The 24986-nt window shown below is 48.4% G+C and overlaps 1 protein-coding gene and 1 long non-coding RNA gene across 3 annotated transcripts in view; one reads left to right on the top strand and one right to left on the bottom strand.

The window, feature by feature from the left end:
- The window catches only part of KCNIP1 (potassium voltage-gated channel interacting protein 1), a 405417-nt gene that overhangs the window by 265954 nt on the left and 114477 nt on the right, over window positions 1–24986 (bottom strand). The gene's annotated exons all lie outside the window — the stretch shown is intronic.
- On the top strand, window positions 16879–23546 carry LOC139177974 (uncharacterized). The gene is made up of 4 exons (XR_011562382.1): window positions 16879–18922; window positions 19655–20001; window positions 21168–21384; window positions 21723–23546. It is a non-coding gene; the product is annotated as an uncharacterized lncRNA (long non-coding RNA).

The raw sequence follows: 24986 nt of genomic DNA, 5'->3' as shown, positions 1-24986 counted from the left end.
ATTTGCAAGAGGAACAATCCCACCAATGTCACTGGCAGGATGAGATTAAAATCAATTGTGATAGCAAAAGCACTCAGCACAGGGTTTCCCTGCCTGGAGCACAGTCCTGGCTCAGAATGTGCTAACTCTATTCCTCAGTCTCCTCCTTGGGTCTCCTTTGCAAGCACTTTCTTCCCCACCTTCCTAGGAGCTAGAAAAGACCTTAGTGTAAGATCTGAGCTTGGGAAGTGACTCTCCCGGGCCATGTCCTCATGCAGCAAGCGTGGCCTCATCTGTCGAGGCTGATTATGCCCCTTGAGGGAGAAAGGCTGATGTGGACTGCGAGCGGGGTGCGAGGGAAACCAGGACCCAGGCTCTGCCCTTCACGTCCTGACAGCTGCACTGCCTCAAGGGTTCCCCCTTCATGCTCCAGTGCTGGAACAGTCTCCACCAGGGGCTGAGATGAGTTCAGACAGAGTGCAGCCACCCACGCAGCCTAGACACTGGCAGCAAAGCCCTTCTGAGTTACCCAGATCCAGGGAGGGGGAAATGACGTGCCAGAGCACCTCAGCTTGCATTATCTGAAACAGCATTACACGTTGTGGAGGTCAGGGAAGTCATGGGTGCCACACTAGACCTAGCATAACGCAGGTGCTTCATGAACTTGATCAAAGGCTCGCATGCTTGCACTCACAATTGGCATTAAGTTTTGTGGTGTTCACGAATCCCTATTGAAGCACATTTATGGACACCTGGTTAAGAAAATCTTTCCTCAGGAGGAGAGACTGTATGAAGGGATTTGACCCAGCCACTTCTTAGTTGAGCTTAACTTCTCTAAGACTCAGTTTCAACTTCTGTAAAATGGAGGTAATAATTATGCCAGTTGCTTAGGGTTGTTGTGAGGGTTGAATGAGAAGCATTCAAGTGCTTTAGCATAGTGACTGGCAGATTGCAAGGCTCCAGGAAGGATGCTCATCATCATTAACATCATTATTAAACTTTGTTCACTCACTCATTCATTCAGTCACAATTTGATGAGTGCATTTAGTGAGCACCTCCTGTTTATCACACTCTAAGTGGGTCTCTGGGTTGCAGAAGTTGATGCTCACTGGCTTGGAGAACTCACAGTCCAAGGGACAAAGGACAGATACACACCCCCTATAACATCCCAGACTTTGTCAAGAAACAGTGGGAATGACCTCTCTAGCTCTGCCAAGTGAACAAAGTGTGAAAGTGCAAGTGTTAATCATTCAGTCATCTCTGACTTTTTGCAATCACATGGACTGTAGCCCTCCAGGCTCCTCTGTCCATGGGATTCTCCAGGCAAGAGTACTGGAGTGGGTTGCCATTCCCTTCTCCAGGGGATCTTTCCAACCCAGGGATCAAACCCAGGTTTCCCACATTGCAGGCAGATTCTTTACCATCTGAGCCACGAGGGAAGCCCACCAGTGAAGAAATAGGCCCTTAAACGCGGTCAGGCTGGCCTGCCCCACCCTAAGTCCCACCCCAAAGTCTGTACTCTGCAAGGTTAGGGGCCTAGGGCAGCTTAGGAGGTCAAAAGTCAGAGTGGAGGTGGGGTGGAGACAACAAGTGTGGAACTGGGTAGCAAGAGATGGGGCAGGAGGTCAAGCTGAGAGTTAGGGGCAGAGCGAGGCTGAAGTGGGGTAGAGGTGGCCCTGATAATTGTCATAGTGGCAGGGTGGACAGGTGACACTGAAATGATTGGGGCAATGGGGACAGAAATCATGGGCAGGATTTCTTATCTGTACAAAATATGGATTCATCAGTTCAGTTCAGTCACTCAGTCGTGTCTGACTCTTTGCAACCCCATGGACTGCAGGATACCAGGCTTCCCTGTCCATCACCAACTCCTGGAGCCTACTCAAACTCATGTCAATTGCATCGGTGATGCCATCCAACCATCTCATCCTCTGTCGTGCCCTTCTCCTACCACCTTCAATCATTCCCAGCATCAGGGTCTTTTCCAATGAGTTGGTTCTTAGCATCAGGTGGCCAAAATATTGGAGTTTCAGCTTCAGCATCAGATTATTTACCCAAGATTATGGATTCATGCTGCTGCTGCTGCTAAGTTGCTTCAGTCATGTCTGACTCTGTGCGACCCCATAGACGGCAGCCCACAAGGCTCCCCCGTCCCTGGGTTCTCCAGGCAAGAACACTGGAGTGGGTTGCCATTTCCTTCTCCAATGCATGAAAGTGAAAAGTGAAACTGAAGTCGCTTAGTCGTGTCCGACTCTTAGCGACCCCATGGACTACAGCCCACCAAGCCCTCCATCCATGGGATTTTCCAGGCAAGAGTACTGGAGTGGGGTGCCATTGCCTTCTCCAATGGATTCATAATCTTGGGTAAATGTTCAGGAGTCAACTGTATTCATGCCCCTTCTTTATTCTCCTTAGGTTATATAACAATTACGTTAGCAATGGTAGCCACCATCTATGGAATTCTTACTATATGCTGGTCACATACCCAGTCCTTCTTATTCATTTCAGGACCCCGTAAGGTAGGTACTCTCGTTATGCCCCATTTTATAAATGAGGCAAACAAAGCAAGTCAGGTTGAGTGACCTGCCCAGCATCACACAGCAAATAAGTGGTGGAACTAGTCTTGAACTTAGATGATCTGACTTCAGAGCCCACACTGCCTGTCTGGCCCCAAGTCCTCCAGCTGCTGTTGCAACTGATTTCTGCTAGCACAGTTTCTCTGGGGATTCACAGCAATGGTCTGGCATCTTAGAGCTGAGGGACGGATAAGGAGAGGAGTCTGGCCCTAAGGGCTGCTCTCACCCATACCCTTGGTGCCTGGGGGCTGCAGCTATGGCCACCGGCCGCTGGGCCACCAGCCTAGAGGCACCCTGGGCCTGTTTTCACTCCAGGGCTTCTCCAGGCCAGAGGCCCCCGGAAAAAGTGAGCAGGGAGGGGAGGCGGGAGCAGCAGCCGTGCCGTGCGATGATTAGTAATGATGCCAGCGATGAGCGCCCCTAGCCCTGCACGGCCGGCTGATCCCGTCAGCGCGGGCTCCCAGCTCGCCAGCACCGCTGCAGCAGCTGGAGCCTGAAGAGGGAGGAAGGAACGTGGAGCAGAGTCGTGGCTGCTGTCGTCCTGGGGGCTGCCTCTGGGACGGGGCTGCCTCTGGGACAGTGCTGCAGAACGGAGGCCACTTAAAACTACCAGCTCTCAGCCGATGTTTCCTGTGCTTCGTCCTTTGACCACACACCCTGCTCCACAGTCGAGACTTGTGCCATTTACTGCCTGGGTAGAGATGACATAGAATCAATGCAGTCACCTTCTGGGATTTTGACTTACAAAGACTCTGGTTTAAGATGAAAGGCCAGTTGGAGAGCAGGGCCAAGACATGTGTTCTTGGCCCACAGCGGGCACAGCATTCAGCCCTGAAACCCCAGACTGTGGAGAATCAGGGAACTGGGGATGCCTCACCCATTTCCTAAGCAGAACCGGGTCAGTGGACACAGCCCTGAGTCCCTCTTCCAGTCCCACCAGCCCTCTATATGGGCAGTGTGTCTTTTTTACTGGCCTGTGCATCTTTTCTGCTGAGTCTGGCAAGAAGAAGACTCTTTCCCCTGCCCCAGGAAGGGCATGGCCCAGAAAACCCCAGAGAACCAGCAAACCTTGGTTCCAGGATGGGGGGCCCAGCTGTGACCTGGGTGGCACTGTGACCACAGAATGTACAGGGGCCAGGATTCCCAGAGACTGCCTGCAGAGGTGCCAGGCTGCACATTGATGATAAAGTCCACCCCACAACTCGGTTCTTCATAATAAGCCCCCAGAAGAATGTTCAGGCAAATCTGAGGGGTTGCAGCATCCTAAGTTTATTGAGATTTCATTTCTGCCCCCATCCCCTAAAATGGAAACTTGGAATAGAAATTAAGTTCAGCAATTTAAGAAATAAGCAAAGTAGTAGTCATGTATAGATGTGAAAGTTGGACCATAAAGAAGGCAGAGTGCTGTAAAATTGATGCTTTCAAACTCTGGTGTTGGAGAAGACTCTTGAGAGTCCCTAGGACTTCAAGATCAAACCAGTCCACCCTAAAGGAAATCAACCCTGAATATTCTTTGGAAGGACTGATGCTGAAGCTGAAACTCCAATATTTTGGCCACCTGATGTGAAGAGCCGACTCATTGGAAAAGACCCTGATGCTGGGAAAAAATTGAGGGCAGGAGGAGAAGGGTGAGGACAGAGGATGAGATGGTTGGATAGTATCATCAACTCGATGGACATGAGTTTGAACAAGCTCTGGGATGTTGAAGGACAGGGAAGCCTGGGGTGCTGCAGTCCATGGGATCACAAAGAGTCGGACATGACTGAGTAACTGAAACACAACATCAAACACTTCTGGCATAACTGAAGAGGTTGGCTGAAATTCTTAGCTACTCAAAAAGCGATTCTCACCATACCACAATGGCTCTGCTCTTGTGTCCATTTTACAGATTAGCAAACTGAGGGGCAGAGAGGGATGTGATTTGCCCGGGGCCACAAAACTGGACTGGGCTGTAGCGTCAGGGTGTGAACCCAGTTCTATCTGTTCTCAAAGCTCATGCCGTTAACCCAGCAAGGGAAAACCACAGTGGATGGGGGAAGGGACGAGAAGGAAGTCAGAGGACACAGAGAAGCAGCAGAAGAGCCGGAGGGGCAGTGGGGCTCTCCACTCACTCTCCCTCCTGCGATGGCTGTCCTGGGTCACAGGAGGATGGCCGTGAAGAGTCTCTGTGTTGGCTCAGAGGCCACCGCAGACATGGGCACTGCAGCTGGCCCCTGGTCACCTGGCCTGTGGGTGGCGGGTGGTGGGGAAGGCAGACGCAGCACCTCCAGGAGCAGGGACATCCCCCGTGCTCCCCAGGCACCCCCGGTAACCCCTTTCTGAGAAGTCAGGCTGGCCCTCTCCCCATCCCTCCCCCTGGGCTGAGGCCCCCTTCCCAGGCTGCCACAAGACACTGGCTTGACAGCAGCAGCATTTCCAGATGATTTCTCTTTCTGTTGTCTTTTCCTGCACTGGGCTGGCCCCTAGTGACTGAGAGGGCTGGTCTCTCTAGCTGGTGCTAATTGACAGTCCAGGGCTCTCTTTCTCTGGACTGCCGTTTGCGTGGTGCATTAGTATTCGTGCCCGCAGCTCAGGGCTGTTCTGGATGGCAGATGCTGTGCGGATGAGTGGTGTGCCATAAAGACTTGAAGCGGTTTGCTGGAATCCAGGCCACTGAATAAGAGGACATGGAGGAAGGCTGCAGACGACACCGGGCTCCTCACCTGCTTTCCGCTTCCCGTGCTGTCACACCTGGAGTCTGCCGTTTCTGCCACGTATGTATGAGATCCCGGCCAACCCCTCCAGCGGTCTGACCGGCATCCGCTCAGCCCCTGCTCTGCTCCACCTGGCCCATCTTGGTGCCAAAGATGCAGAGAGAGGTGAAGTGTCTTGCTCCTGGCCCTAAGAAAGCTCACAGTCCTGTGAGGACAGTGGCATATTAGCCATTTGAAGGTGGGCATGAGCCCCAGGTAATCAGCTCAGAGCTCTATAGTGGCTCAGAAAAGGGACATCTAATTCAACCCAAAGAAGAAGAGTGGGGTAAGGGAGGGCAGTCAGGCATAGCTTCTCAAAAGCAGAGATGCTGGGTCTTCAAAAACGAGTCAGAACTTGCCAGCCAAACCCCACTGTGAACACATGGTTGTGCTTTGTAACTGGACCCACAAGAGCCACATTCCAGCTCACTCCCGCAGTAGTGCCCCCATGGGCAGAGCATCACCAACTCCATCTATGGATTTCCCGAACCTACAGATGGATGGACTTTGGGGAAAGCTGGTCCATCCACCATGGGTGACGACGTGATAAAACCCATGAGAGGTGATTGAAGTGAACGATGGAATCATCCCCAAACAGTCAGATGCAGAGGGTTGACACTGGTAAATATCTCCAGGGTTGGGAACTTTGTGGTTTCGGAATGCAACCCAATCTAGTATTTTACCATTTACCCAGAACCAGACTCACCCCGTCTCACCAACGTCTGCTAAGCTGAAGAACTTTTACTCACAATGCTCCTGGAAGCAGAGAATTGGGGCGAAAGAAGCTGAGATGAAGGAAACAGCAAGGCCCAGGCCCCACAGAAGGAGTGCACTGGGGGCTCCAGACACAGAGAGGAGTGGGGGCCAGGGGCCAGAGGAGGCCAGGGGGCCACGCTGTGCAAGGCCTGTGCCCTTGGTGCAGGATTTGTGTTTTATGCTGAGAGCAGTGGAGGGCCATGGGTGACTTTTTTTTTTTCACTTTTTGTATTGAAAAGATGACAGACTCACAAGAAGTTGCAAAACTAGTACAGAAAAGTCCTGTGTACCCTTTATCCAGAGTCCCCCAGAGGCGAAGTCGGTAGCTATACAGATGACAAGTACAGTTGTCACCATGGACTGACGCTCGGAAAACCCACAGGCCTCGTTCAGACAGCACCAGGCTTACGTGCTCATTTGTATGTGTGCGTATATGTGCGCACATGCACGCTGAGTTCTGGGCTATTCTACCACATGTGTGTATTGATGTAACTACCAGCAAAGTCAAGATGCCCAACTGTTCCACACTACAAAGGAACTAACTCTCCGCGCTCCCCCTTTGCGATTGCCCCACCCGCCTGCATCCTGTCACCAGGAAAGAAGAGCAAGAGAGGGAGGATCTGAGTGCTGTCTGCTGGGCCAAGGGCACGACCCATCCCCTTTGATGCCCTAGAAGCCTCTCAGCAAAGCAAGTTCACCATGAATACAGATTGCTTTGAATGTCCCCACTTTGCAGCTGAGGAGCAAGAACAGACAGGTTAAGCAATTTAAGGTCCCACTGCCTTCTCATGATGCACTAGCTGGCTGTCTCTATTTAGATGATCCCAACAGCTTTGTGTAGAGTGTGGTGTGTTGACCGTCTGTCCCGGAGCAGAGGTCAGGGAGCTATGCAGAACCCACTCTCTCACTTCAAGGTCTCAGCCCTTAATCTCTCTGTACTTCCCTGTCCCCAGGGGTGAAACGGTCTATCAACAACTTCAAATAGTCACGGTGAGGAATTGATTACAAAATACTCGCACAGTGCCCAGCATAAGGGAAAAAACATCTTTGTTCCCCAAATGCCGGCAATGACCCAAAAATACTGAAGAGAGATTGCTGCTCCTCTTCTCCCTCCAACTCCCGTCTCCATGGGGAAGGTGGGGGTGATCTCAGAGGGTGAATGGCCCTCCAATCTGTAGCTCAGCCCCTCCTCACAGCTGCCTCCGCTCACGGCCCCACACACGGCACACACTCCAGGGCCTGTCCGCGTGGCTCTGGGGTGCAGGGAACAGGCAGGGGACCCCCAGCTTTCAGTTGCTCTTGGGACCCTATGGCTAAGTTCTTTTCCTAAGACTAGAAGCTCTGGCTTCAGGCTTCCTCCTCCAGTGCGGCTTTCGGCAGTAATAAAGCCCGCACCTTCATCCACATTGAACATCTCTATTTCTCATGTGGTCCCCAAGAAACGAATGGGATTGATGGTGACCTTTAAACTCCAAAGCCAAGCACGGTTCTGGGCACAGAATCTCTGCCCTAAATAATGCCACACTTTTGTTTAGAGTGATTTGCTCAGAATTACTGAGAGACGTGTGTGTGCGGGGGAGCTGTTTGGGAGTGGGAACGGCAGGGGATGAAGGGAGGGTCAAGGAAGATGGAGAGAAAAAGAGAGAAGCTAGGGGTCAGACAGCTCTGGGGTCTTCAAAGGCCCCCGAGGGGGTCGGATGGGCCAGCTGCTGCCCTCGGGTCCCCCTGCCTGAGGCCATCAGCTCAGGCCATCACCCCACCGAGTCTGCCCTGGCCCCACATCTGGCAGCCAGCAGGCAGTCTCATTCCCTTTCTGCCCGCAGGAGTGAACTCTTGGTTTCCGGCAGCGTGGCTTCTCCTTTCTCAAGGGGAATTCCTGCCTGCATCTAGCGGCCACCTTCCATCTTTTGGGGTAAACGCCGAGGTAACCTATGGGGTCTTGCTCTCCCTCCCCCTCTCTTTAGGGCCAGGAGCTTCCCTGGCTGCTCAGTCAGCACCAAGAGGCCACGGGGTCAGCCTTCCCACCTGGCTCGCCGCCTGCCCTCCAGCCTCCAGGGCAGCGGGCACATCCTTCCTCTCCAACAGTAATGAAATCTCCCCTCTGCTAGGTGCCCTGCCGGGTCTGGGGTCAGCATTTTTACTCACTCAGCTCAGCCCTGTGTTCCAGCTCAGTAATTACACCCAACACCTCATCGCAGACAGGCCTGACTCAGCCCACAGGGCTGGCTTCCCTGAGCCATCACCTCCTGGAAACTTAAACAGGCTTCTCTGGTCCGCAGGGACTGTTGGTGTCTGACTTCGCTCCCTTTTCTGGGTCCTAACAGAAATTACATCCGCTCACATTGTTGCCCCTCCCCCAACACACATACTCAGAACAACCTGCCCAGGCCTCCCTCTGCTCCACCTGGCTGAAGCCTATCCCTCAGTCCTGGCTTCCGTCATGTCACATCTCCCCCCGGAAGCCCTCCTGGGTTTTACCACACCACCTCCCTCTCTGTTCAGGTGCTTGTAGTGACTGCTTGCTTCTCTGAACCTGAACAGCTAGCACTGGGCGTGCTAGCTTGTTGTTTAGTTACTCAGTCATGTCTGATTCTTTTGCGACATCATGGACTGTAGCCCACCAGGCTCCTCTGTCCATGGGATTTCCCAGGCAAGAACAATGGAGTGAGTTGCTATTTCCTGCTCCAGGGGATCCTCCTGACCCAGGGATTAAACTCACATCTCCTGCATGACCAGGTGGATTCTTTACCACTGAACCACCTGAGAAGCCCCTAATGGTTTTTTTATAGGTCTATAAAATGCATTGTGACTAGATGAATCGATGAGTGGGTGAATGAGCACATGGGTGGATGGATGAATGAGTGAATGAGTGTACCCTCATATATCTAACTTCTCCCTCTGACTCTTAACCGCCTGTTATTTGGTTTTGTTTTTTAACTGCTTCACGGGATGACCCTGAAAGGAAGGGACCTAAATGTTATTTATTCATTACCCAGGTACTTTCAGTAAAGCCTTGTAGTCTGCACCAAGCATGAGACATGAGACTATAGAAGAACTAATAAAGTATGTCTCCGCCCTTGAGAAGCTCTATCTAATGTCATGGCCCCTGTCTTGTAGGGACCCTCTTGAAAATAGGATGGAATCTGTGGACCCTCTCTTGAGAAACATACACACACACATACACACACATGAAATATGAGTCAATTTCAAGAGCTCCTGAAATCCCTGGCCACAGTTTAAAAGCCCCTGGCCTGGTGGGAAAGAGAAACACATTAATAGATGATTTTAATGTCTTTTTCTAAGGGCTGTGCCAGGAGGCATGGCCAGCTCATAATTGAGGGTCAGAAAAGATGAAGTGATTAGCTCACTTTGAGTGGGATGATGTGTCTCAGGGAGGTTGGAATCAAGGAAGAGATTTCAGAAGGGCTGGTTCTTGAGCAATGGGAAGAAATTTACCAGACAGGCAAAGGGAGAGGAGAAGGAAGATGAACGTGAACGAGCACATGCAAAAGAGTGACTGCTAGGGGCGGGGAGAGAAGACTTGGGAGTGACTGCTAAAGCACTGGGCTTGCTTTCCCGGGTGACGAAAATGCTCTGTGATTAGATAGTGCTGATGGCTGTGTAGTTTCGTGAATATGCCAAAACGCTGAATCATATACCTTAAGGGGTTAATTTTATGGCATGTGAATTGTGATTCTTAATTTTATGTGCCAATCTGGCAAAGTCATGGTGCCCAGTTGTTTGGTCAGACACCAGTCTAGGTGTTGCTGTGAAGGCATTTTTTAGATAAGATTAACATTTAAATTAGTAAACTATGAGTAAAGCAGATTACCTCCTGTAGTGTGGGTGGGCCTCATCCAATCAGTTGAACATCCTAAGAGAAAAAGGCTGAAGTCCCTTGGGGAAAAGGGTTTATGCCTCCAGACTGTCAAGCTGCAACATCCATGCTTCCTCAGGTCTCCAACCTGTCAACTTACCCTGCAGATAGATTTCAGACTTACCAGCTTCCACAGACATGCCAATCTCTCTCTCGGTATAAACACAGCCTATTGGCTCCATTTCTCTGGAGACCTCTGACTAATACCTTAATTATATCTCAAGTCTAAAATTTTATTAGTAGAGGACTGATTAAATAAATAATGGTAAAACCATAAAACACAAGTACACAAGCATGAACCAGGATGGAACCTTCAGGGTGTGTGTAATAAGATGGCTCAGCATGACAGGCAGACACAGGAGGGAGCTGGTCGGGCAGGCAGGAGCAGGCACAGCCATGCAAAGCCTTGATTATCATGCCAGGCTTCTACTGTGTGCAGGACAGTGAGCTATTACTTAGAGCTATTTTTGGTTGCAAGCAACAGAAACTGATGCTGATTAACTTCAACAGAAGAAAGGAACTATGAGTAGACTATGGAGATACTCACATCCAGAAAACACTTAACAATCAAATCCAGAACCTACCAGGGACCTGGGCTGTTCCAGGAGAAAGGCACCAGGAATTCATGGATAGGGTTTCTTTAGGATAAACCAATTACCCCTACTTTTGGTTCTAGGATACTGTGGTCAGGCTTAGAAAAGAGAATCTGACTGGCCACGTTTTAGAATCTGATTGGCCCAACTCTTAAATGGCGAGGGCAAGGCAGGAGCCCATGTACAACTTTCCTGCCAGTTGGGTGGTATCTGGGAAGCAGTCAGTGTGCTACTGCTGGAGAAACCAGGACAAGGGGCTGGCAGATAGATCCGCAGGAATGCACGGTGCAGACAACACTGGGATCCTGGCACAGCCAATGGACACGAGCAGGGGCTTGGTGTTCACTGAACTGTATTGTGGAGTCTTCATTCCAACCATGACAGTGTCCCTATATCCTGGGCTGTGTCAGGACCACAGACGCCCTGTTGTCAGAGAACAGACTATTTAGCGGGAGGACTGGAGCCGCTTCAGGCTTCTAGCTGTGTGGCATTTGATCAAGTCACAGCCTCTCTGAAACTCAGCATCCTCATCTGTCTAGGGCAGGCCATTGTGTGCATCTCCTAGGCTTCCTAGGAGGATTAAATGTGGAGACACATGCGACAAAACCTGGTTCGGGGTCTGACAAGTTCCAAGGGCTCTGTTCTTCTTCGGGGACCGTCTCTAGTCTTGACAATGATGCTGAGTCAAGCAGAATGACATAGGGGCCTTGTCAAGTCAGTTTTCAATTAAACGGAGACTAGCCATGATCTAGGCTGGGCCTGGGGCCAAGGATGTGGGTCGGTACAGGAATCAGGCCTTTTATCTTTGGGCTCCCTGATTTCTCTTGTCGTGTGCCCTGCCCTGCCTGAAGACTGCCTGCCTCCACCTGAGTCTGTGTGTTCAGCAGCCCCCTCTCCCTTGCCTCTGAGAGGTGGAGGATGGGGCCCATGGGGACTCAGACCTGCCCAGCTCCTTTGCAGATTCCCAGAGGTGGCTTCCAAAACAGTCCCTCCAAATTCATATGACTCTGAAGGTGGGGTGTCTGTGGGGGCTGCTGTTGCCCCCTTGGGCTCAACTCTGGGCCATCAGACACCCTCTTTGTCCAGGGCTGGGCTCTGTGTGCTTGAGTTTGGAATATGGAGGAAGAGGTGTGGTCAAGGAGGGACAATACCACCGCTGGAAGGAAGATGGGTTCCTTTACTAGGCCCAAGACACAGGCCCCACCCAGGCCAGGATTTGGTGAAGGCGTGAAGAATCAACTCTAACTCCCACTGGCTATGGCTGGAGAGGAAGGGTAAATGGGAAAGAAGCAGGAAAGAGGGAGAGAGCCAGAAAGCTGGGCAGAAAATGGGACTGAGAGAAAGAGAGGGGATCAGAAGGTGAAGAGATCAAGGAGCCAGACAGAGCAAGGAGCCCAGCTGAATGATGTGAGAGAGGGAGAAGAGAGGAGGGCAGAGAGGGAGAAGGGGGAGGGAGAGCAACGGGCAGACAGACAGAGCTGGGAGACCGGATGAAGAAAGGAGAGAAGCAGGGGAGCAGGGAAGAGAGCGAGTGAGCCAGAGGGAGGGGGCCAGGGCAAGGGGGGACCCTGCCTCCGTAACCTCCAGCCTCCTGCAAACACTCACGGTGGAGGCGGCCCGCCAAGGCTCGGGGAGGGGCCACGTGCCTGCCTCGCTTGTTTTCGCTCTCTGATAAATGACAAGCTCTAAATGGTCTATTAGAGCAGAGTGAGTTCTACAAGTGCCTCCGCCCACCACCACCCGCTGGGGAAACGCACTATATTTATAAGGTGACTCATGTGGCTGCCACACCCCCTGGGGATCCAAGGCTGAACGCTCGTCATGACTTCACCTTCAAAACACCACGGGGACCGTGGGCACAGGCCTATGGAGGTGTTCGTGGAAGGAGACATTCGGGTGAGTGAGTTTGTCAGGCGCGTTGGGGGTGCCCCTCCCAGTGGCCGCAGGGCAGTGGGGTGACGGCAGCGTAGCGCCGACGCGTCCGTGGACGGCTTGGAGTCAGTGCTTTCCTGTTGCCTCTTCCAGGATCCTTTTCCCCGACGCCCAGAGACTTGTCTAAGAGCTTTTGTTTCTCTTGGAAGCAAAGTGATGAGGTGGAAAATGGTTGCCCTTCCTTCCGGTCACAACTCAACCCACATTGCAAGCTGTCTTAGTACTACCAGCCTCTACTTCACTGCATTCCCAGAGTCAGAATATTTCATTTATTAGTGAGGTGTTCTCATGATCGGTAACATCTCTCACGTCCAATAGACTGAGGGATAGTGATGGGCTTGGCTCAGTTGTATTTTTACCATCACGGTATCTTCTTAACAAGCATTTACAGAATGGTGGTGGTGGTTTAGTCACTAAGTCGTGTCTGACACTTGCGACCCTGTGGACTGTAGCCTGCCAGGCTCCTCCGTCCATGGGGTTCTCCAGGCAAGAATACTGGAGTGGGTTGCCGTTTCCTTACCCCAGGAGATCTTCCCAACCCAGGAATTGAACCCAGGTCTCCTGCATTGCAGGCAGATTCTTTACTAACTGGACTACCCGGGAAGCTAACTAACACTCTGTGAACAAAAATGTGACGTTTCGGTGTCTAGTGATGCTGAAGCTGTTATTTTCACAGTCATTTTGCAAATGAGGAAAGTGAAGCTCAGAGACATTTAGGAACTGATCTGAGGGACCAAACTAGAAAGAGAAGGTTGGTGCTTTAACTCAAGTCTGTCTGATTCCAGAGTCATTCTAACCATCACCCTGGAAACTTGCAGCCCCACACAAATCATCGTTGACAGACACTTGCCCGAGTTATACGGTGATTTGCACTCTCCCCTTGCACGCTAACTCCATAAAACAAGCTTGATGTTTCTAAATAGAGAGAAGCAGGAGGGACTGTGGCAGATAAAAGACGTAAAAGGGACTGTGGCAGATAAAAGACACAATCTTAAAATGAGGAGGTAGGTTCAGCTGGTTCTGAAGGGGCTCAGAAGCTGACCTTAGGCAGATCTGAGCCATATTCCAGTGACGGTCACAAGAGAGCCCAATGGTTGCATTTCCTGCTGAGTGGGGATTTTGGCTTTCATCCTTTTAGTCTGAAGGTCTCCTGACATGGGTCACCCTAGATTATTCCCATCACAACCCAGGTAGCTCCAACACCACTCTCACCTTAATTTCAGGGCCTGGATAGGTGTACCCGATAAACACCCATCTCAAGAGCCTAGAAATAAGATCTCTTGGCTCAAACTGTCCAGATATTCAGGCAGAAGGCCCACTTTTGACCCCATTCATGCTTGGAAAGAAGACTAGAGTAGATAAAAGTGAAGAAATGCTATTTCTCCCATATGATAGTTTAAATTTAGAATTTAGGCTTAGGACTGCTAGGAGACACAAGGAATCTAGTTATGAACTATTTGAAATACCATTAGACTACAGATAAAATCTCTTAGGACAAAGGATCTGGGGACAGCAGTAGCAAAATGCTTCTCCTGACAAGTACTCCGCTTGTATGGCTGTGAATGTCACCAGGGCTGTACTGGTGGAGAAAGGAGTTGGTGGAAAAGAGCTTTGGAAGGAATAATGTTAGAATTAAATCTCTCCCTCTCTCTGACAGACTTGGCCTTGTACATTCTTCACTCTCATAGCATACTAGATCAAATCTTTCATAATTCTGCCAGAATTCTTTGGGCTTTTAAGCCATCAATGCTGAAGCACCAGCAAAAACAAATTCCATCAGAATCTCTGGGGGCTGTGGCTTTTGACAGGGGTGTGATGCCTCAAAATACCAGCCTCCCATATACCTGCTTCTGGGCCCTGCCATCCATCAACCATGAGTCCTGGAGAAATTACTTCAGTTACCTGATGCTTGGTTTCTTCAAAGGTAAAGTAAAACAAATAATTGTATAGATTTCCTGTGACACTTATGAGGATAGACTGGCTGGAGACACAGGTTCAATCCCTGGGATGGGAAGATCCCCTGGAGAAGGAAATGACAACCCACTCCCATATTCTTTCCTGGACAGTTCTATGGACAGAGGAGTCTAGGGGGCTACAGTCCAGCGGGACACACAAAAGGTCAGACACGACTAAGGAACTGAGCCCACATGCGTGCTTGATATAATAGCTGGAAAGAACCTCACATAGTGCCTGACATGCAATAGGAATTTAAAAGTCAGCCATTGTTGGGACCTCCCTGGTGGTCCAGGGCTGAGACTCTGAGTTCCCAAAGCAGGGGGCCCAGGTTCAATCCCTGATCAGGGAACTAGGTCCCACATGTGGCAACTAAGAGTTTACATGTGGCAGCTAAAAATCCCACATGTTGCAATGAAGATCTAAGATTCCCCAGGCTGCAACTAAGACCTGGCACAGCCAGATAAATAAATAAATTAATTTTTTAAAAGACTTTTAAGTAATTGGCCATTTCTATATTGTTGCTATTGCTACTAGTAAGTATTGAATAATCCCTGGCAAAATGTCTACCCTTCCTTAAACCTCCTGGGAAAAAAGTGAACTCGACCTGAAATATCTGGGTTTACAGTGGGTGGGCCACCACCATAGGAGAATGGGTGGTGTCACATGAAGTGTCTCGTGCTGTCTAAGTGGCAGATCCTTCTCAGAGTGGGCTCCAAACAGTGTTTCCTGCTAACAACTCCTTTAAAGGTATTAATACCTCCTGTATTCTCAACTGGCCTACTACCCTGCCATCAGAGGGAATGCCAGTACCTCACACTTGGTGGAAGATGTGGATTGCAGAACATCCCATAACCACAACCAACATTCTGCTAACCAAGTTGGAGGGGAGCAAAATGCTTTAGCAGATGATAAAGGATCAGGATTCCAAAAGTCACTTTACTATACACAGGAACAGAGAATAAGATTTAGAAATACAGGCTCAGAAGCAAGAAATGTCAGTTGCAGTTCAGATATGATCATGTGGACCACTCAGAAAACAACCCATCACACATGAGGCCTTTCTTTCCACTAGAAAATAAACTACAAATTGCTATCATTGTAGAAGGTGGGTGGGGTTATTCTCACCTCTCTCTGTGTTGTGGTAATAAATCTTAAATGAATAAGCTTCTTTAAAAGTGATTAGATATAGATTTTTCACTAAGGTACATTTGATCTGACTTCTACATTCTTCAATGAACTGACTACAGACGAATGAGAAATACAAAGTGTTTTTTATATATTTACTTTATAAACATAAAACAAAACAAAAGTGAAGTGAAGTTTCCAGCTTGGATGAGACGTTAAGCTGTTATATAAGTTTGTCACTGAGAAAATATGTTTGAAATTTTATATCAGGAAAACACAATTAAGCAAAGATAAAATTAAATTGGAAACTTTCCTGAAAGTCCAGCGCTTAAAACTTTCTTTCCATGAGGGATGTGCAGGTTTGGCCCCCAGCTGGAGAGCTGAGATCCCATAGGCCTCGTGGCCAAAAAGCTAAAACAGAAAATAGTAGAAATGTAACAAATTCCGTAAAAACTTTAAAAATGGTCCACGCCAAAGAGAAAAAGAAAGGAAAGAAGAAGTTGAATTGGAAGCCCTACAGTGAACTTGACTTTAAATATTTTCCTACCTCTGTCACTAAAAGTGGCCAGAGAAGCAGCACCAACTCTCGCGTGCCCCCTAATGCCCAGCTGTGGTCTTCATACTCTTCTCCACGGAAGGAAACAATGGCTCTTTGGAGAGTGGCCTCAGGCAGGGAGGAGACAGCAAGGCTACTCTCCCCAGTATCACAGGGCAGTTCTGAAGGAACCCAGACGCTGGGTGAGAGAGGCTTCCAGCTGTCCAGCTCTGACACTTTGAGTATGAGATGAGACTGACAGCTGTCATAAATGGAAACAGGATCTGTGAAGGGCCAAAAGTTCCTAATGAAGGTCCAAAGAGAAAAGTTGATCTAAATTGCACAGAAAGGGCAAGCATGATAGAGTCTCATTTTACATTATTTTTAATAGCTGCCTTGTGTTATATATGAACGATGCTAGTTCCTCTATTAAGCATATCCTGGCTCTTCTCTCTTTCCTTGTAAGGAAGAAAGCGTGGATCTTGAATACATTTAATAGTCTTAGTGAAAAAAATAGAAATTAGTAGTCGTGCCCAATAAAAAGGGGAAACCAGTAATGTATAGGAGATGCTGAACTGGGCGAATGTCTTCATGAAGAAACCGAACTGCTCATATTTATCCCTGGCTTCCGAAGAAATGAAACATTTTAGGAAAACCCTCCGGGTTCAGAAAAAGATCTATGAGAAATGGACTTTTATAGTCTTAAGTACAGTAATCTTAGAAGACTCTGTTGAGGTCCCAAATAAGAATCAGTAACCTCAAAACTGCCGACCTGAGATGATGCTCTTTTTCTTTAGGTTCTGGAGGAAATCTGTAATCCTAGAAGAAATTGGATTTTTTAAAAACCGAGTCCTAGGAATCTATCATATTAATTCTAAGAATGTAACTCTGGAAAGTATAAAACGAATGAAAAATATGATATATACGAAATATGGTCTGTATACTTTTGTAATTCGTTTCAGGGTAATGTAAGCATGTATTTTTCAGTCACTTTGATGTTTTCTGTGCATCTTAGCTGACTTTTTAGGTGTTTGAAGCTTTTAGGAGAGTCTGAACATTAAACTTACAGTTTTAATTAAAAGTTTTGGAGAGTGTGGTTAAATAATTTTGTAACTGATGTTTATAAGTAAGAGAAATTGTAATTGGTTTAATTTTTAATAAGTTTTGATTTACCAATTATGTAAATAGTGTTTGAACATCAAGAGAAAAATTATTTAGTAGGTTCATAGGGTTAAATATTAAACAAAGAACAAGGAGGTGTGTGTGTTCCTCCTGGTAACAAATGTCCCACAGGCATTAAAGGAGCCAAAAAACAAGACATTACCCTTATGTAACCATACCAGGAACAGAAGAGACTGACAATTGTTTTTGCTTTGGAGTATGCTGTACTATGGGCTTCCCTGGTAGCTCAGCTGGTAAAGAATCTGCCTGTAATGCAGGAGACCCCAGTTCGATTCTTGGGCCGGGAAGATCCCCTGGAGAAGAGACAGGTTACCCACTCCAGTATTCTTGGGCTTCCTTGCTGGCTCAGATGGTAAAGAATCCACCTGCAATGCTGAGACCTGGGTTTGATCCCTGGGTTGGGAAGATCCCCTGGAGGAGGGCATGGCAACCCACTTCAGTATTCTTGCCTGGGCTGCAGTCCGTGGGGTCCCAAAGAGTAGGGTACGACTGAGTGACTAACCACAACACAGCACATGCTGCACTGTGCTTGCGTTTTCATACGGGGATTTTTAGAAATGGAGAAATTTTCAAGTCCGACAAGAATTGATCAAATGGAGCTTTTTCAAGTCTTACGTGGAAGATGAAAGAGGTCTTTGAGGCAAGGGTGCTAACCTCTCACCCAGCTGCCTCCAGTGCTCTCTGCCAGTACCCCACTCTCAAAACCTGAAACTCACTTCTTTTTTTTCCCAGCACTCTGCTATTATTGGCTTCCCTGGTGGCTAAGGGGTAAAGAATCCGCCTGCAAATCCAGGAGATGTGGGTTCGATTCCTGGGTTGGGAAGATCCTCTGGAGAAGAAAATGGCAAGTATGCCAGTAGTCTTGCCTGGGAAATCCCATGGGCAGAGGATCCTGGTGGGCTATAGCCCATTGGGTTGTAAAGAGTCCAACATGATTTAGCAGCTGAACAATAACAACAACTGCTGTTATTATTATTGTTAAGTTTAACCCAAAGAAGCAGTATTTTATCTTATAGGGAGCAATAGGCCATTTCTTTCTGAGTGCCTCCAGCTAGTAACCTCTTCAAAATGCCTGCAGTCAACAAGCCCCCAGTTCTCTTAGCAACTAAAAGTCCCCTCGGAAGTCCTGCCTCCTGTATGACAACACCACACATTTTTGGAATCCTCTGATTTGATGCCTCCTTGACAGGTTACTTGCAATCTCCATTTCAAAATCCAAAGAAAAGAGGATTAAACATTTGAGGGCAAATGCCCTGAAAAATCTGCCTACTCCTTGTTTTCATTTCTTTTTCATTAATTGCCTCAAAAGTCACGCATGGAACTCAGATCCATATTACCATTTCATTTGCAGAAAGTGTTCAGTTATGTCATTTTATTCACCTTGAAAGTCCCACTGAATGGTTATCTTGAAAGCGAACACCTTGCAAGAACCTCTTCTTTTTCACTTTAGCGCTCACAGTGTATTCTTTTTAAAAGGAACCCAAGATGCCAAAATTCTCACATGGAAACTTAGACATGCAGGTGATTGTTCTGATGACAGAAAACTGGGCTTGATGGGGAGATGGTTCCCCTGGGAAACTGAACATGGAAAATTGAACTTGGAGTTGCAAGATCTTGCAGTAAACCCTGAGACAGGGGCTGGAATTGGAGTTTCTGGAGTCATTGTGAGTGCCCAGGAGGTAAGACACTCTCAAGAGAATGTACAAGGGAGCATCCCAAAGGTTGGAGGGACCCACACCGTCATTGAGACTGTCATTAGCAGCAGGGACTCTCATGGGACTTGATGGCCAGGGAAATTTCTCCTCCCCCCGTGACTGGGGCTGATTTCCTTGTCCATTGAAGGAATCAGATTAAAGGATCTCATATTCTCTGCCTATATCTGTGATATCTTTCTGGCCATCATGCTGCCAAACTTTATGACCAATTATCTAAAAACTAAGAAAAAAGTATAGAGAGTATCAAACAAATATGATTACCATAAAGTATGCTTGAATAAGACCCCGAGCTAACCTGGCCCATCAGACCTTGGTTGGGCATCTTGGATTCAACCTGCTACTCCAAGCTTCCTGGAGGCATGAAGATCCAAGATCCGCCTCAGTGACCCTTCTCTTCTGAAGCTCTCTCTGCCACCTCCCCACCACAAGCTGACATTTTCTTGTCCTCCATGGATGCACGTCTATTGGAGTTTCGGAGATAACTCTTGTAAAAATTAATAAACAGAAATTTCAGTTAATTAATTGAGATACCGGAAGCTCTCATGCCCTGTGGTGATAGCTGACTACAAGGAGAGAAAGAAAGGCTCCTCTTTTTTGACAGGGATTCAGCCAATGAAAAGCTACAGACTTTCGGTTTTTATAACCCTCCCAACTTCCCTTCCCCCTTCTATAAAAGTACTCTCCTTCTCTTGACAGGTGGGAACTTGCCCTTGGCTCACCATGGTTGCAGACCCCAAATTACAATTCTCTGCTGATCCTGAATAAACCCATCTTTGCTGGAGAAATACCTGACAGTCTGTTTGTTTTAGGTCAACACTCTATTGCAAATATTAATTCACAGTTCTCTGAAGATGTGAGCGCTGAGGGAGGAACCTGTGTTGGATTCGTCACTCTCTCTCCAGTGCCTGCAGGGGCTGCGCATGGCCGCGCTGAAAGCACATCTGTTGGATGAATGAACAGAGACCAATAGCCACTAACGGTACTAAACCAGGCTACTAGGTAAACAGTTAAGAGCCAGTCCATGAAACAAAGAGTTTTCAAAGGTGGGTATACCTTAGACCTACGAAAAGAAATGTTTGCTTTCCGGTAGGCATGAAATCCCTGAGTGTATTTACAGGTCCTAGTAACATACAGAAAATACCTTCATTTCTGAACCCAAGGGGATGCCATTTATGATAAAATACTTTGCAATTCAAAACTGTCTCTGAGCTTCATAATTTATGTCAAGCATTACTGCTAGGACGTGATAAGAATATTGTCATTTTTCCTAAATCTGAGGAACTTGAGACTCTTTGTTGTATAGCAGGGAGGGATGTGTTAATTTGTGGGATAACAATGGTTTTCCCTGAGAATAGATTTCTGAAGGCAGAAGTCAGCAGAAACAGGCTATTTTATTTACCAAAATTTCCTCTACAGGCAAAATTTCAGGCTGGTAACCATTTCAATGAGTCACACCACTATCCCAAAAGAATAACTGAGAAGCCATGGATGAAAGGTCAAATCACAGCATGTCTATTTTTTAAAGCTAAGCGAGAATCTTTTCTATTCATTGTTTATCAACAGTATGCCTTTAACTAACTAGCCATGAAACCGGAGTTAAAAACCCAGATTGAAACCAAAAAAGCAGTCTGCCTGTAAGATTACACGAAGACAACTAAATCAGAGCTTAGAGAAACAGAATCTGTTCATTCTCACGGGGACTTGGAGGGTGGGTCTAGTGTGATCTGTTAGCGTAATTAATCAGAAATATGATCATCTGAAAACTTGGAACTGCAAATTAAAAGCAAGTTTAAACCAAAACCAGCCTGATAATCATGAAATCATCCCCTTGACCCCAGAAAGCATGGGCCACATGCAACCCCTAAACTTATCATTGAAGCTGAGGGCTATTGAACCATTCAGGTTTTGATCCTGAGCTGAGTGGAGGGTCAGCTTTCCTAGGGGGTGAACGAATCTGGATCCCTTAGCAAGGGAGCATCGGGAAAGGGAGGGAGGAAGTGGAAGTAGGGTAAATTATCAAGTGTGCGCGCTGGCATTCTTTCAGGGCCCTTGAAACTCTGTGGATAAGAACTTTTGCAAAGGGGCCCTTGCGCCAGTTGTGTGAGGAGAAGCATCCAGAACAGAAAGATATTCTGAGACTTCTTGGAACTTTGTAACTTTCTCCTTTTGTTTTGTTATTTTTATCTCCCCTATTTCCTTGTCTTACCAGCCATGAGGACTCTTAACTTAGAAAGACCTAAGAAAAGCTGCCAGCTTGTTCCTGGGACAGCGTGTGGGAGGCCGCCTCTCTAGGTCTCAGATGGGAGTCTGGGAAGATCACCCCGACAGAGACTCTCCTCTTCCCAGACAGAAGGAAGCAGACCAGCGTGTACAGAAAGCACTCAGGCTGGTGGCTGGCACCCAGCAGGTGTCAGTGTGAGGCTGGGGTGAGTGTCTGGAAAGGGATTTGATACAGAGGGAAGCAGAGCAGTGGAGGAAAAAGGCTTTGAGGTGGTCAGAGCTGGTTCATCTCCCAGTACTGCCGTTAACTGGCTGTGTGGCTTTGGGCAGGTCACTTGTGCTCTCTGAGCCCCAGTCTCTTCATCAGCAAAATAGAAATGATAACACTGAGCCCAGAGGAGTCTTGTGAGAATCAGAAATGATGTACGTAAAGCATGCAGCAGGATGGGGTACTTAGTAAGTGTTGCATGAATGGAAGCTGACTTCCCTCCTTCCGGTCCCATGCACTATAATTATTTTTTAAAGTTAATATGCTTTATCCTAGCCTTGTGTCTTGAGAGTCCCTTGGACTGCAAGATCAAACCAGTCAATCCTAAAGGAAATCAACTCCAAATATTTATTGGAAGGACTGATGCCGAAGCTGAAGTTCCAATACTTTGGCCACCTGATGCAAAGAGCCAGCTCATTGGAAAAGACCCTGATGCTGGGAAAGACTGAAAGCAGGAGAAGAAGAGGATGACAGAGGATAAGATGGTTGGATATCATCACTGACTCAATGGACATGAGTTTGAGTAAACTCCAGGAAATAGTGAAGAACAGGAAGCCTGGCGTGTTGCAGTCCCTGGGGGTCACAAAGAGTCGGACACGACTGAGAGACTGAACAGCAAGAAGCCCTGTGTCAGCCAAACCAGCACGACTGTATCTTGTTGCTTACCCCCTGCTGTGGGGCGGGAGACAGATAATCAACAAAGGTGCCAGGACCGTGTGGCCACCGTGGGCTTTGTGGATGACTGACAGGAGCGCGATGCATCTCACTTGAAAGCGCCACAGGTGTGCCCCACCCGCCACACCGTGTCGCCAGGGACCTCCGTGCTCAGCTGGATCTCCGTGTTTCCCTTGGCTTCTGGGTGAGGTCACTCTGATTATTCAAAGTACCTGGTCTCTCCCTGTTTCCCCCAGGACACTGACCTTATCTATAGGAAGCTGAACTCTAGAGTCAGCCAGAATTTCAATCTGGCTCCACCATTAACTAACTTAGTAACTTTGGACTCGGTGCTTTTGCTTCCTTATTCCTGTTTTCTCATCTGTAAAATGGGGATAAAAGCAGTACCAGCTTTATTATACTAGGAGCATCTGTGGTGAAAATTCAGTGAACTTGCACCCATAAAGGCTTTGGAATGTACAAAGCACTGAATAGATGTCAGTTGTCACTGTGACTATGGGGACCTACAATTCCACCCCGTTCCTTACCCGAGTGGGCTGACTCACAGGCCAGCGGGGCAGACACCACCATAGCCAGCTTCCCCACTGGGGTTCTGTCCCCATCAGCCTGCTGGGGGCCTCCCCTTCTGTGAGCTCGCCTCTCCCTCTCACAGCGACTCTCTCAGGTTTGGGATGAAACCACTCCCATTTTGCAGGTGAGAAGGCTGAAGCCCAGAGGGACTGAATGCCTTCCTGGACGTCTGCCTGGCAGTCCGAAGCAGAGGCAGCGCTTCGTCTAGGTCTTCCTGACCCCACGTTTGCTGCTCATTCACCCCCGCCCCCGGGTGTGAAGAGTCAAAGTCGAGCGGGTGGACAAAGGGTCAGGAACCCATTCCCACCACACCCCAGCTCCCCTGGGGGCCTGGACAGGCGCTGAAACTTCCCGCCCCACAGCCTCCTCTCCTCCCACCTGGCTGCCAGGAAGCCTCCAACACAGAGTGAAAAATGAGCCACTAAATGTATTATGACTTGTGAGGCTGTCTTAATAATTAAGTTTTATTAAAGCGAACACCAAGAAATTTCCTGACATGGCCTGCCTGGCGGAGCTCATCAAAAGGTGATAAACGAGTGGGTTCTGGGGAAGCGGTATCTGGACGGGAAGCAGGGGTGCAGAGAGAAGCCGCGGGTGGAGGAGCCGGAGGAGGCCGGGGCGCCCCCACCCGGCGGCGCAGGGCCAGGCCGCCCGCCTTCCTGCTCCGGCCTCCTGCCAGGCCCGGGGCGGCGGGCTGGTGTGCTGCGGGGACAGACTTCAGAGCCCAGCCGGGCCACTGCTAACGGGGTAGCTTACCTCTCTGAGCCTCTCTCCCTCCCTCCTTCAACTATAAAAGAGGGGTATGATTATATACAGTAGCAGGTGGGAAACTGCGGGGAAGCGCAGGGAGCTCAGCGTGGCGCTCTGTGATGACCCTGGGGGCGGGGTGGGAGGGAGGCTCAAGAGGGAGGGGATGCGCGAACGCATAACGCTGACTCATGTTATACACCCAAGCCAGCACACCTCTGAAAAGCAATGCGTTGGTTTGAGTCCATGAACCAACCCAGACGTGTTTCTCTTCCTCTCTGCCTCCTCCTTCCGTTGCTTCCTTCTCTATATTAGTTCCTTGGAAGTAGCAGGGCTTCTTCAAGCTTTTATTTGTCAAAGAAATTTCTCCATCTAGGGACGCTGGGGGACATGAAGAACATTAGCTTCCATAGCATTTGCTATTCAATAGCTATTTTTTGAGCACCTGCTGTATACCTAGCACTGTGCTAGGTTCTGGGAACAATGAAATAACAAGGAATATGTAGCTTTGACCTTGAAGGGCTTTACAGTGACCTGGAGAGACAGGTTGATCAAACCAGCACACTAATACATGTATGGTTAGAAATGGAGCTACTGCTCTGAATTTTGCCTGGACTCGGAGGGTCGGGAAGGTTTTCTGAATTGGAATCTGAGAAATGATAGGAATTTTCTAGTCAACGGCTATGAATGCACAGTGAGAGAATATTCTAGAACATGTGCAAGGTCCCAAGAGGGAGAGAGATGGCCTATACCTGCCATTGAAAAAAGACCAAAGTCTGGGGCACGAGGAATAGGAGAAAGCAGCAGGAGAATCAGGCAGGTCTCATGAATTTCAGGGAAGTCACATTATGAATTTTGGATTTTTTTACCTTAAAGTTCGCATTTAACCACTGAAGGGTCTCAGAAGGGATGGCCAGAGTGATGAGCCTTGAGTTTTGTGAACTGTGTTTTGGAGGACAAGCCGTGGGGTTTGCAGGACAGGTGTGGGCGACCAGTGAGATGGCCCTTGCAGCGGTCCAGACAAGAATGGCAGCTGTGACGGAGGTGGTTCGAATGGAGATGGAGACAAGTAGGAAAGGTTAAGAGATATTCACGAGTCAAAAATGAACAGGAAGTAGTGACAGATGAGGTGTGGGTCAGAAGAAAGAAGGCAGTGTCAAACCTGGCTTGCATAGCAGAGTGACTAGAGGGGTCATTCTCTGGGGGGGACACCAAGAGGAAGATGCAATCATAGAGGACAGGGCCTGAGTTCAAGCTGGCATACGCATGTGAGATGGAAAAAATGTGTTTCAGGAAATGCTGAAAATAAGGGAAAATTAGGATTGTAGAGCATCAGTTGTAGAAGTGGGACAGGAAGGATGAGGGAGATGGGGAGGGATGGGAGACATCGAGATCAAATGCAATGATGGGTTTCCTGAAGTGATGAAAGTTAGCTGTATCGTCTTCAGACACAACTCAGTGAGTGCTGCTGCATCAGCATTCAGATGGCGATATATTTTAAAGTTACATAGTTTTTCCTGTATAGAAGTAATTCATGCTCATACTTAA

The sequence above is a fragment of the Bos indicus genome, chromosome 20 (genome assembly GCF_029378745.1).
Source record: "Bos indicus isolate NIAB-ARS_2022 breed Sahiwal x Tharparkar chromosome 20, NIAB-ARS_B.indTharparkar_mat_pri_1.0, whole genome shotgun sequence".
Taxonomy (NCBI): Eukaryota; Metazoa; Chordata; class Mammalia; order Artiodactyla; family Bovidae; genus Bos; species Bos indicus.
The sequence above is the reverse complement of the archived record's forward strand: the minus strand, read 5'-3'. Positions and strand labels throughout refer to the sequence as shown.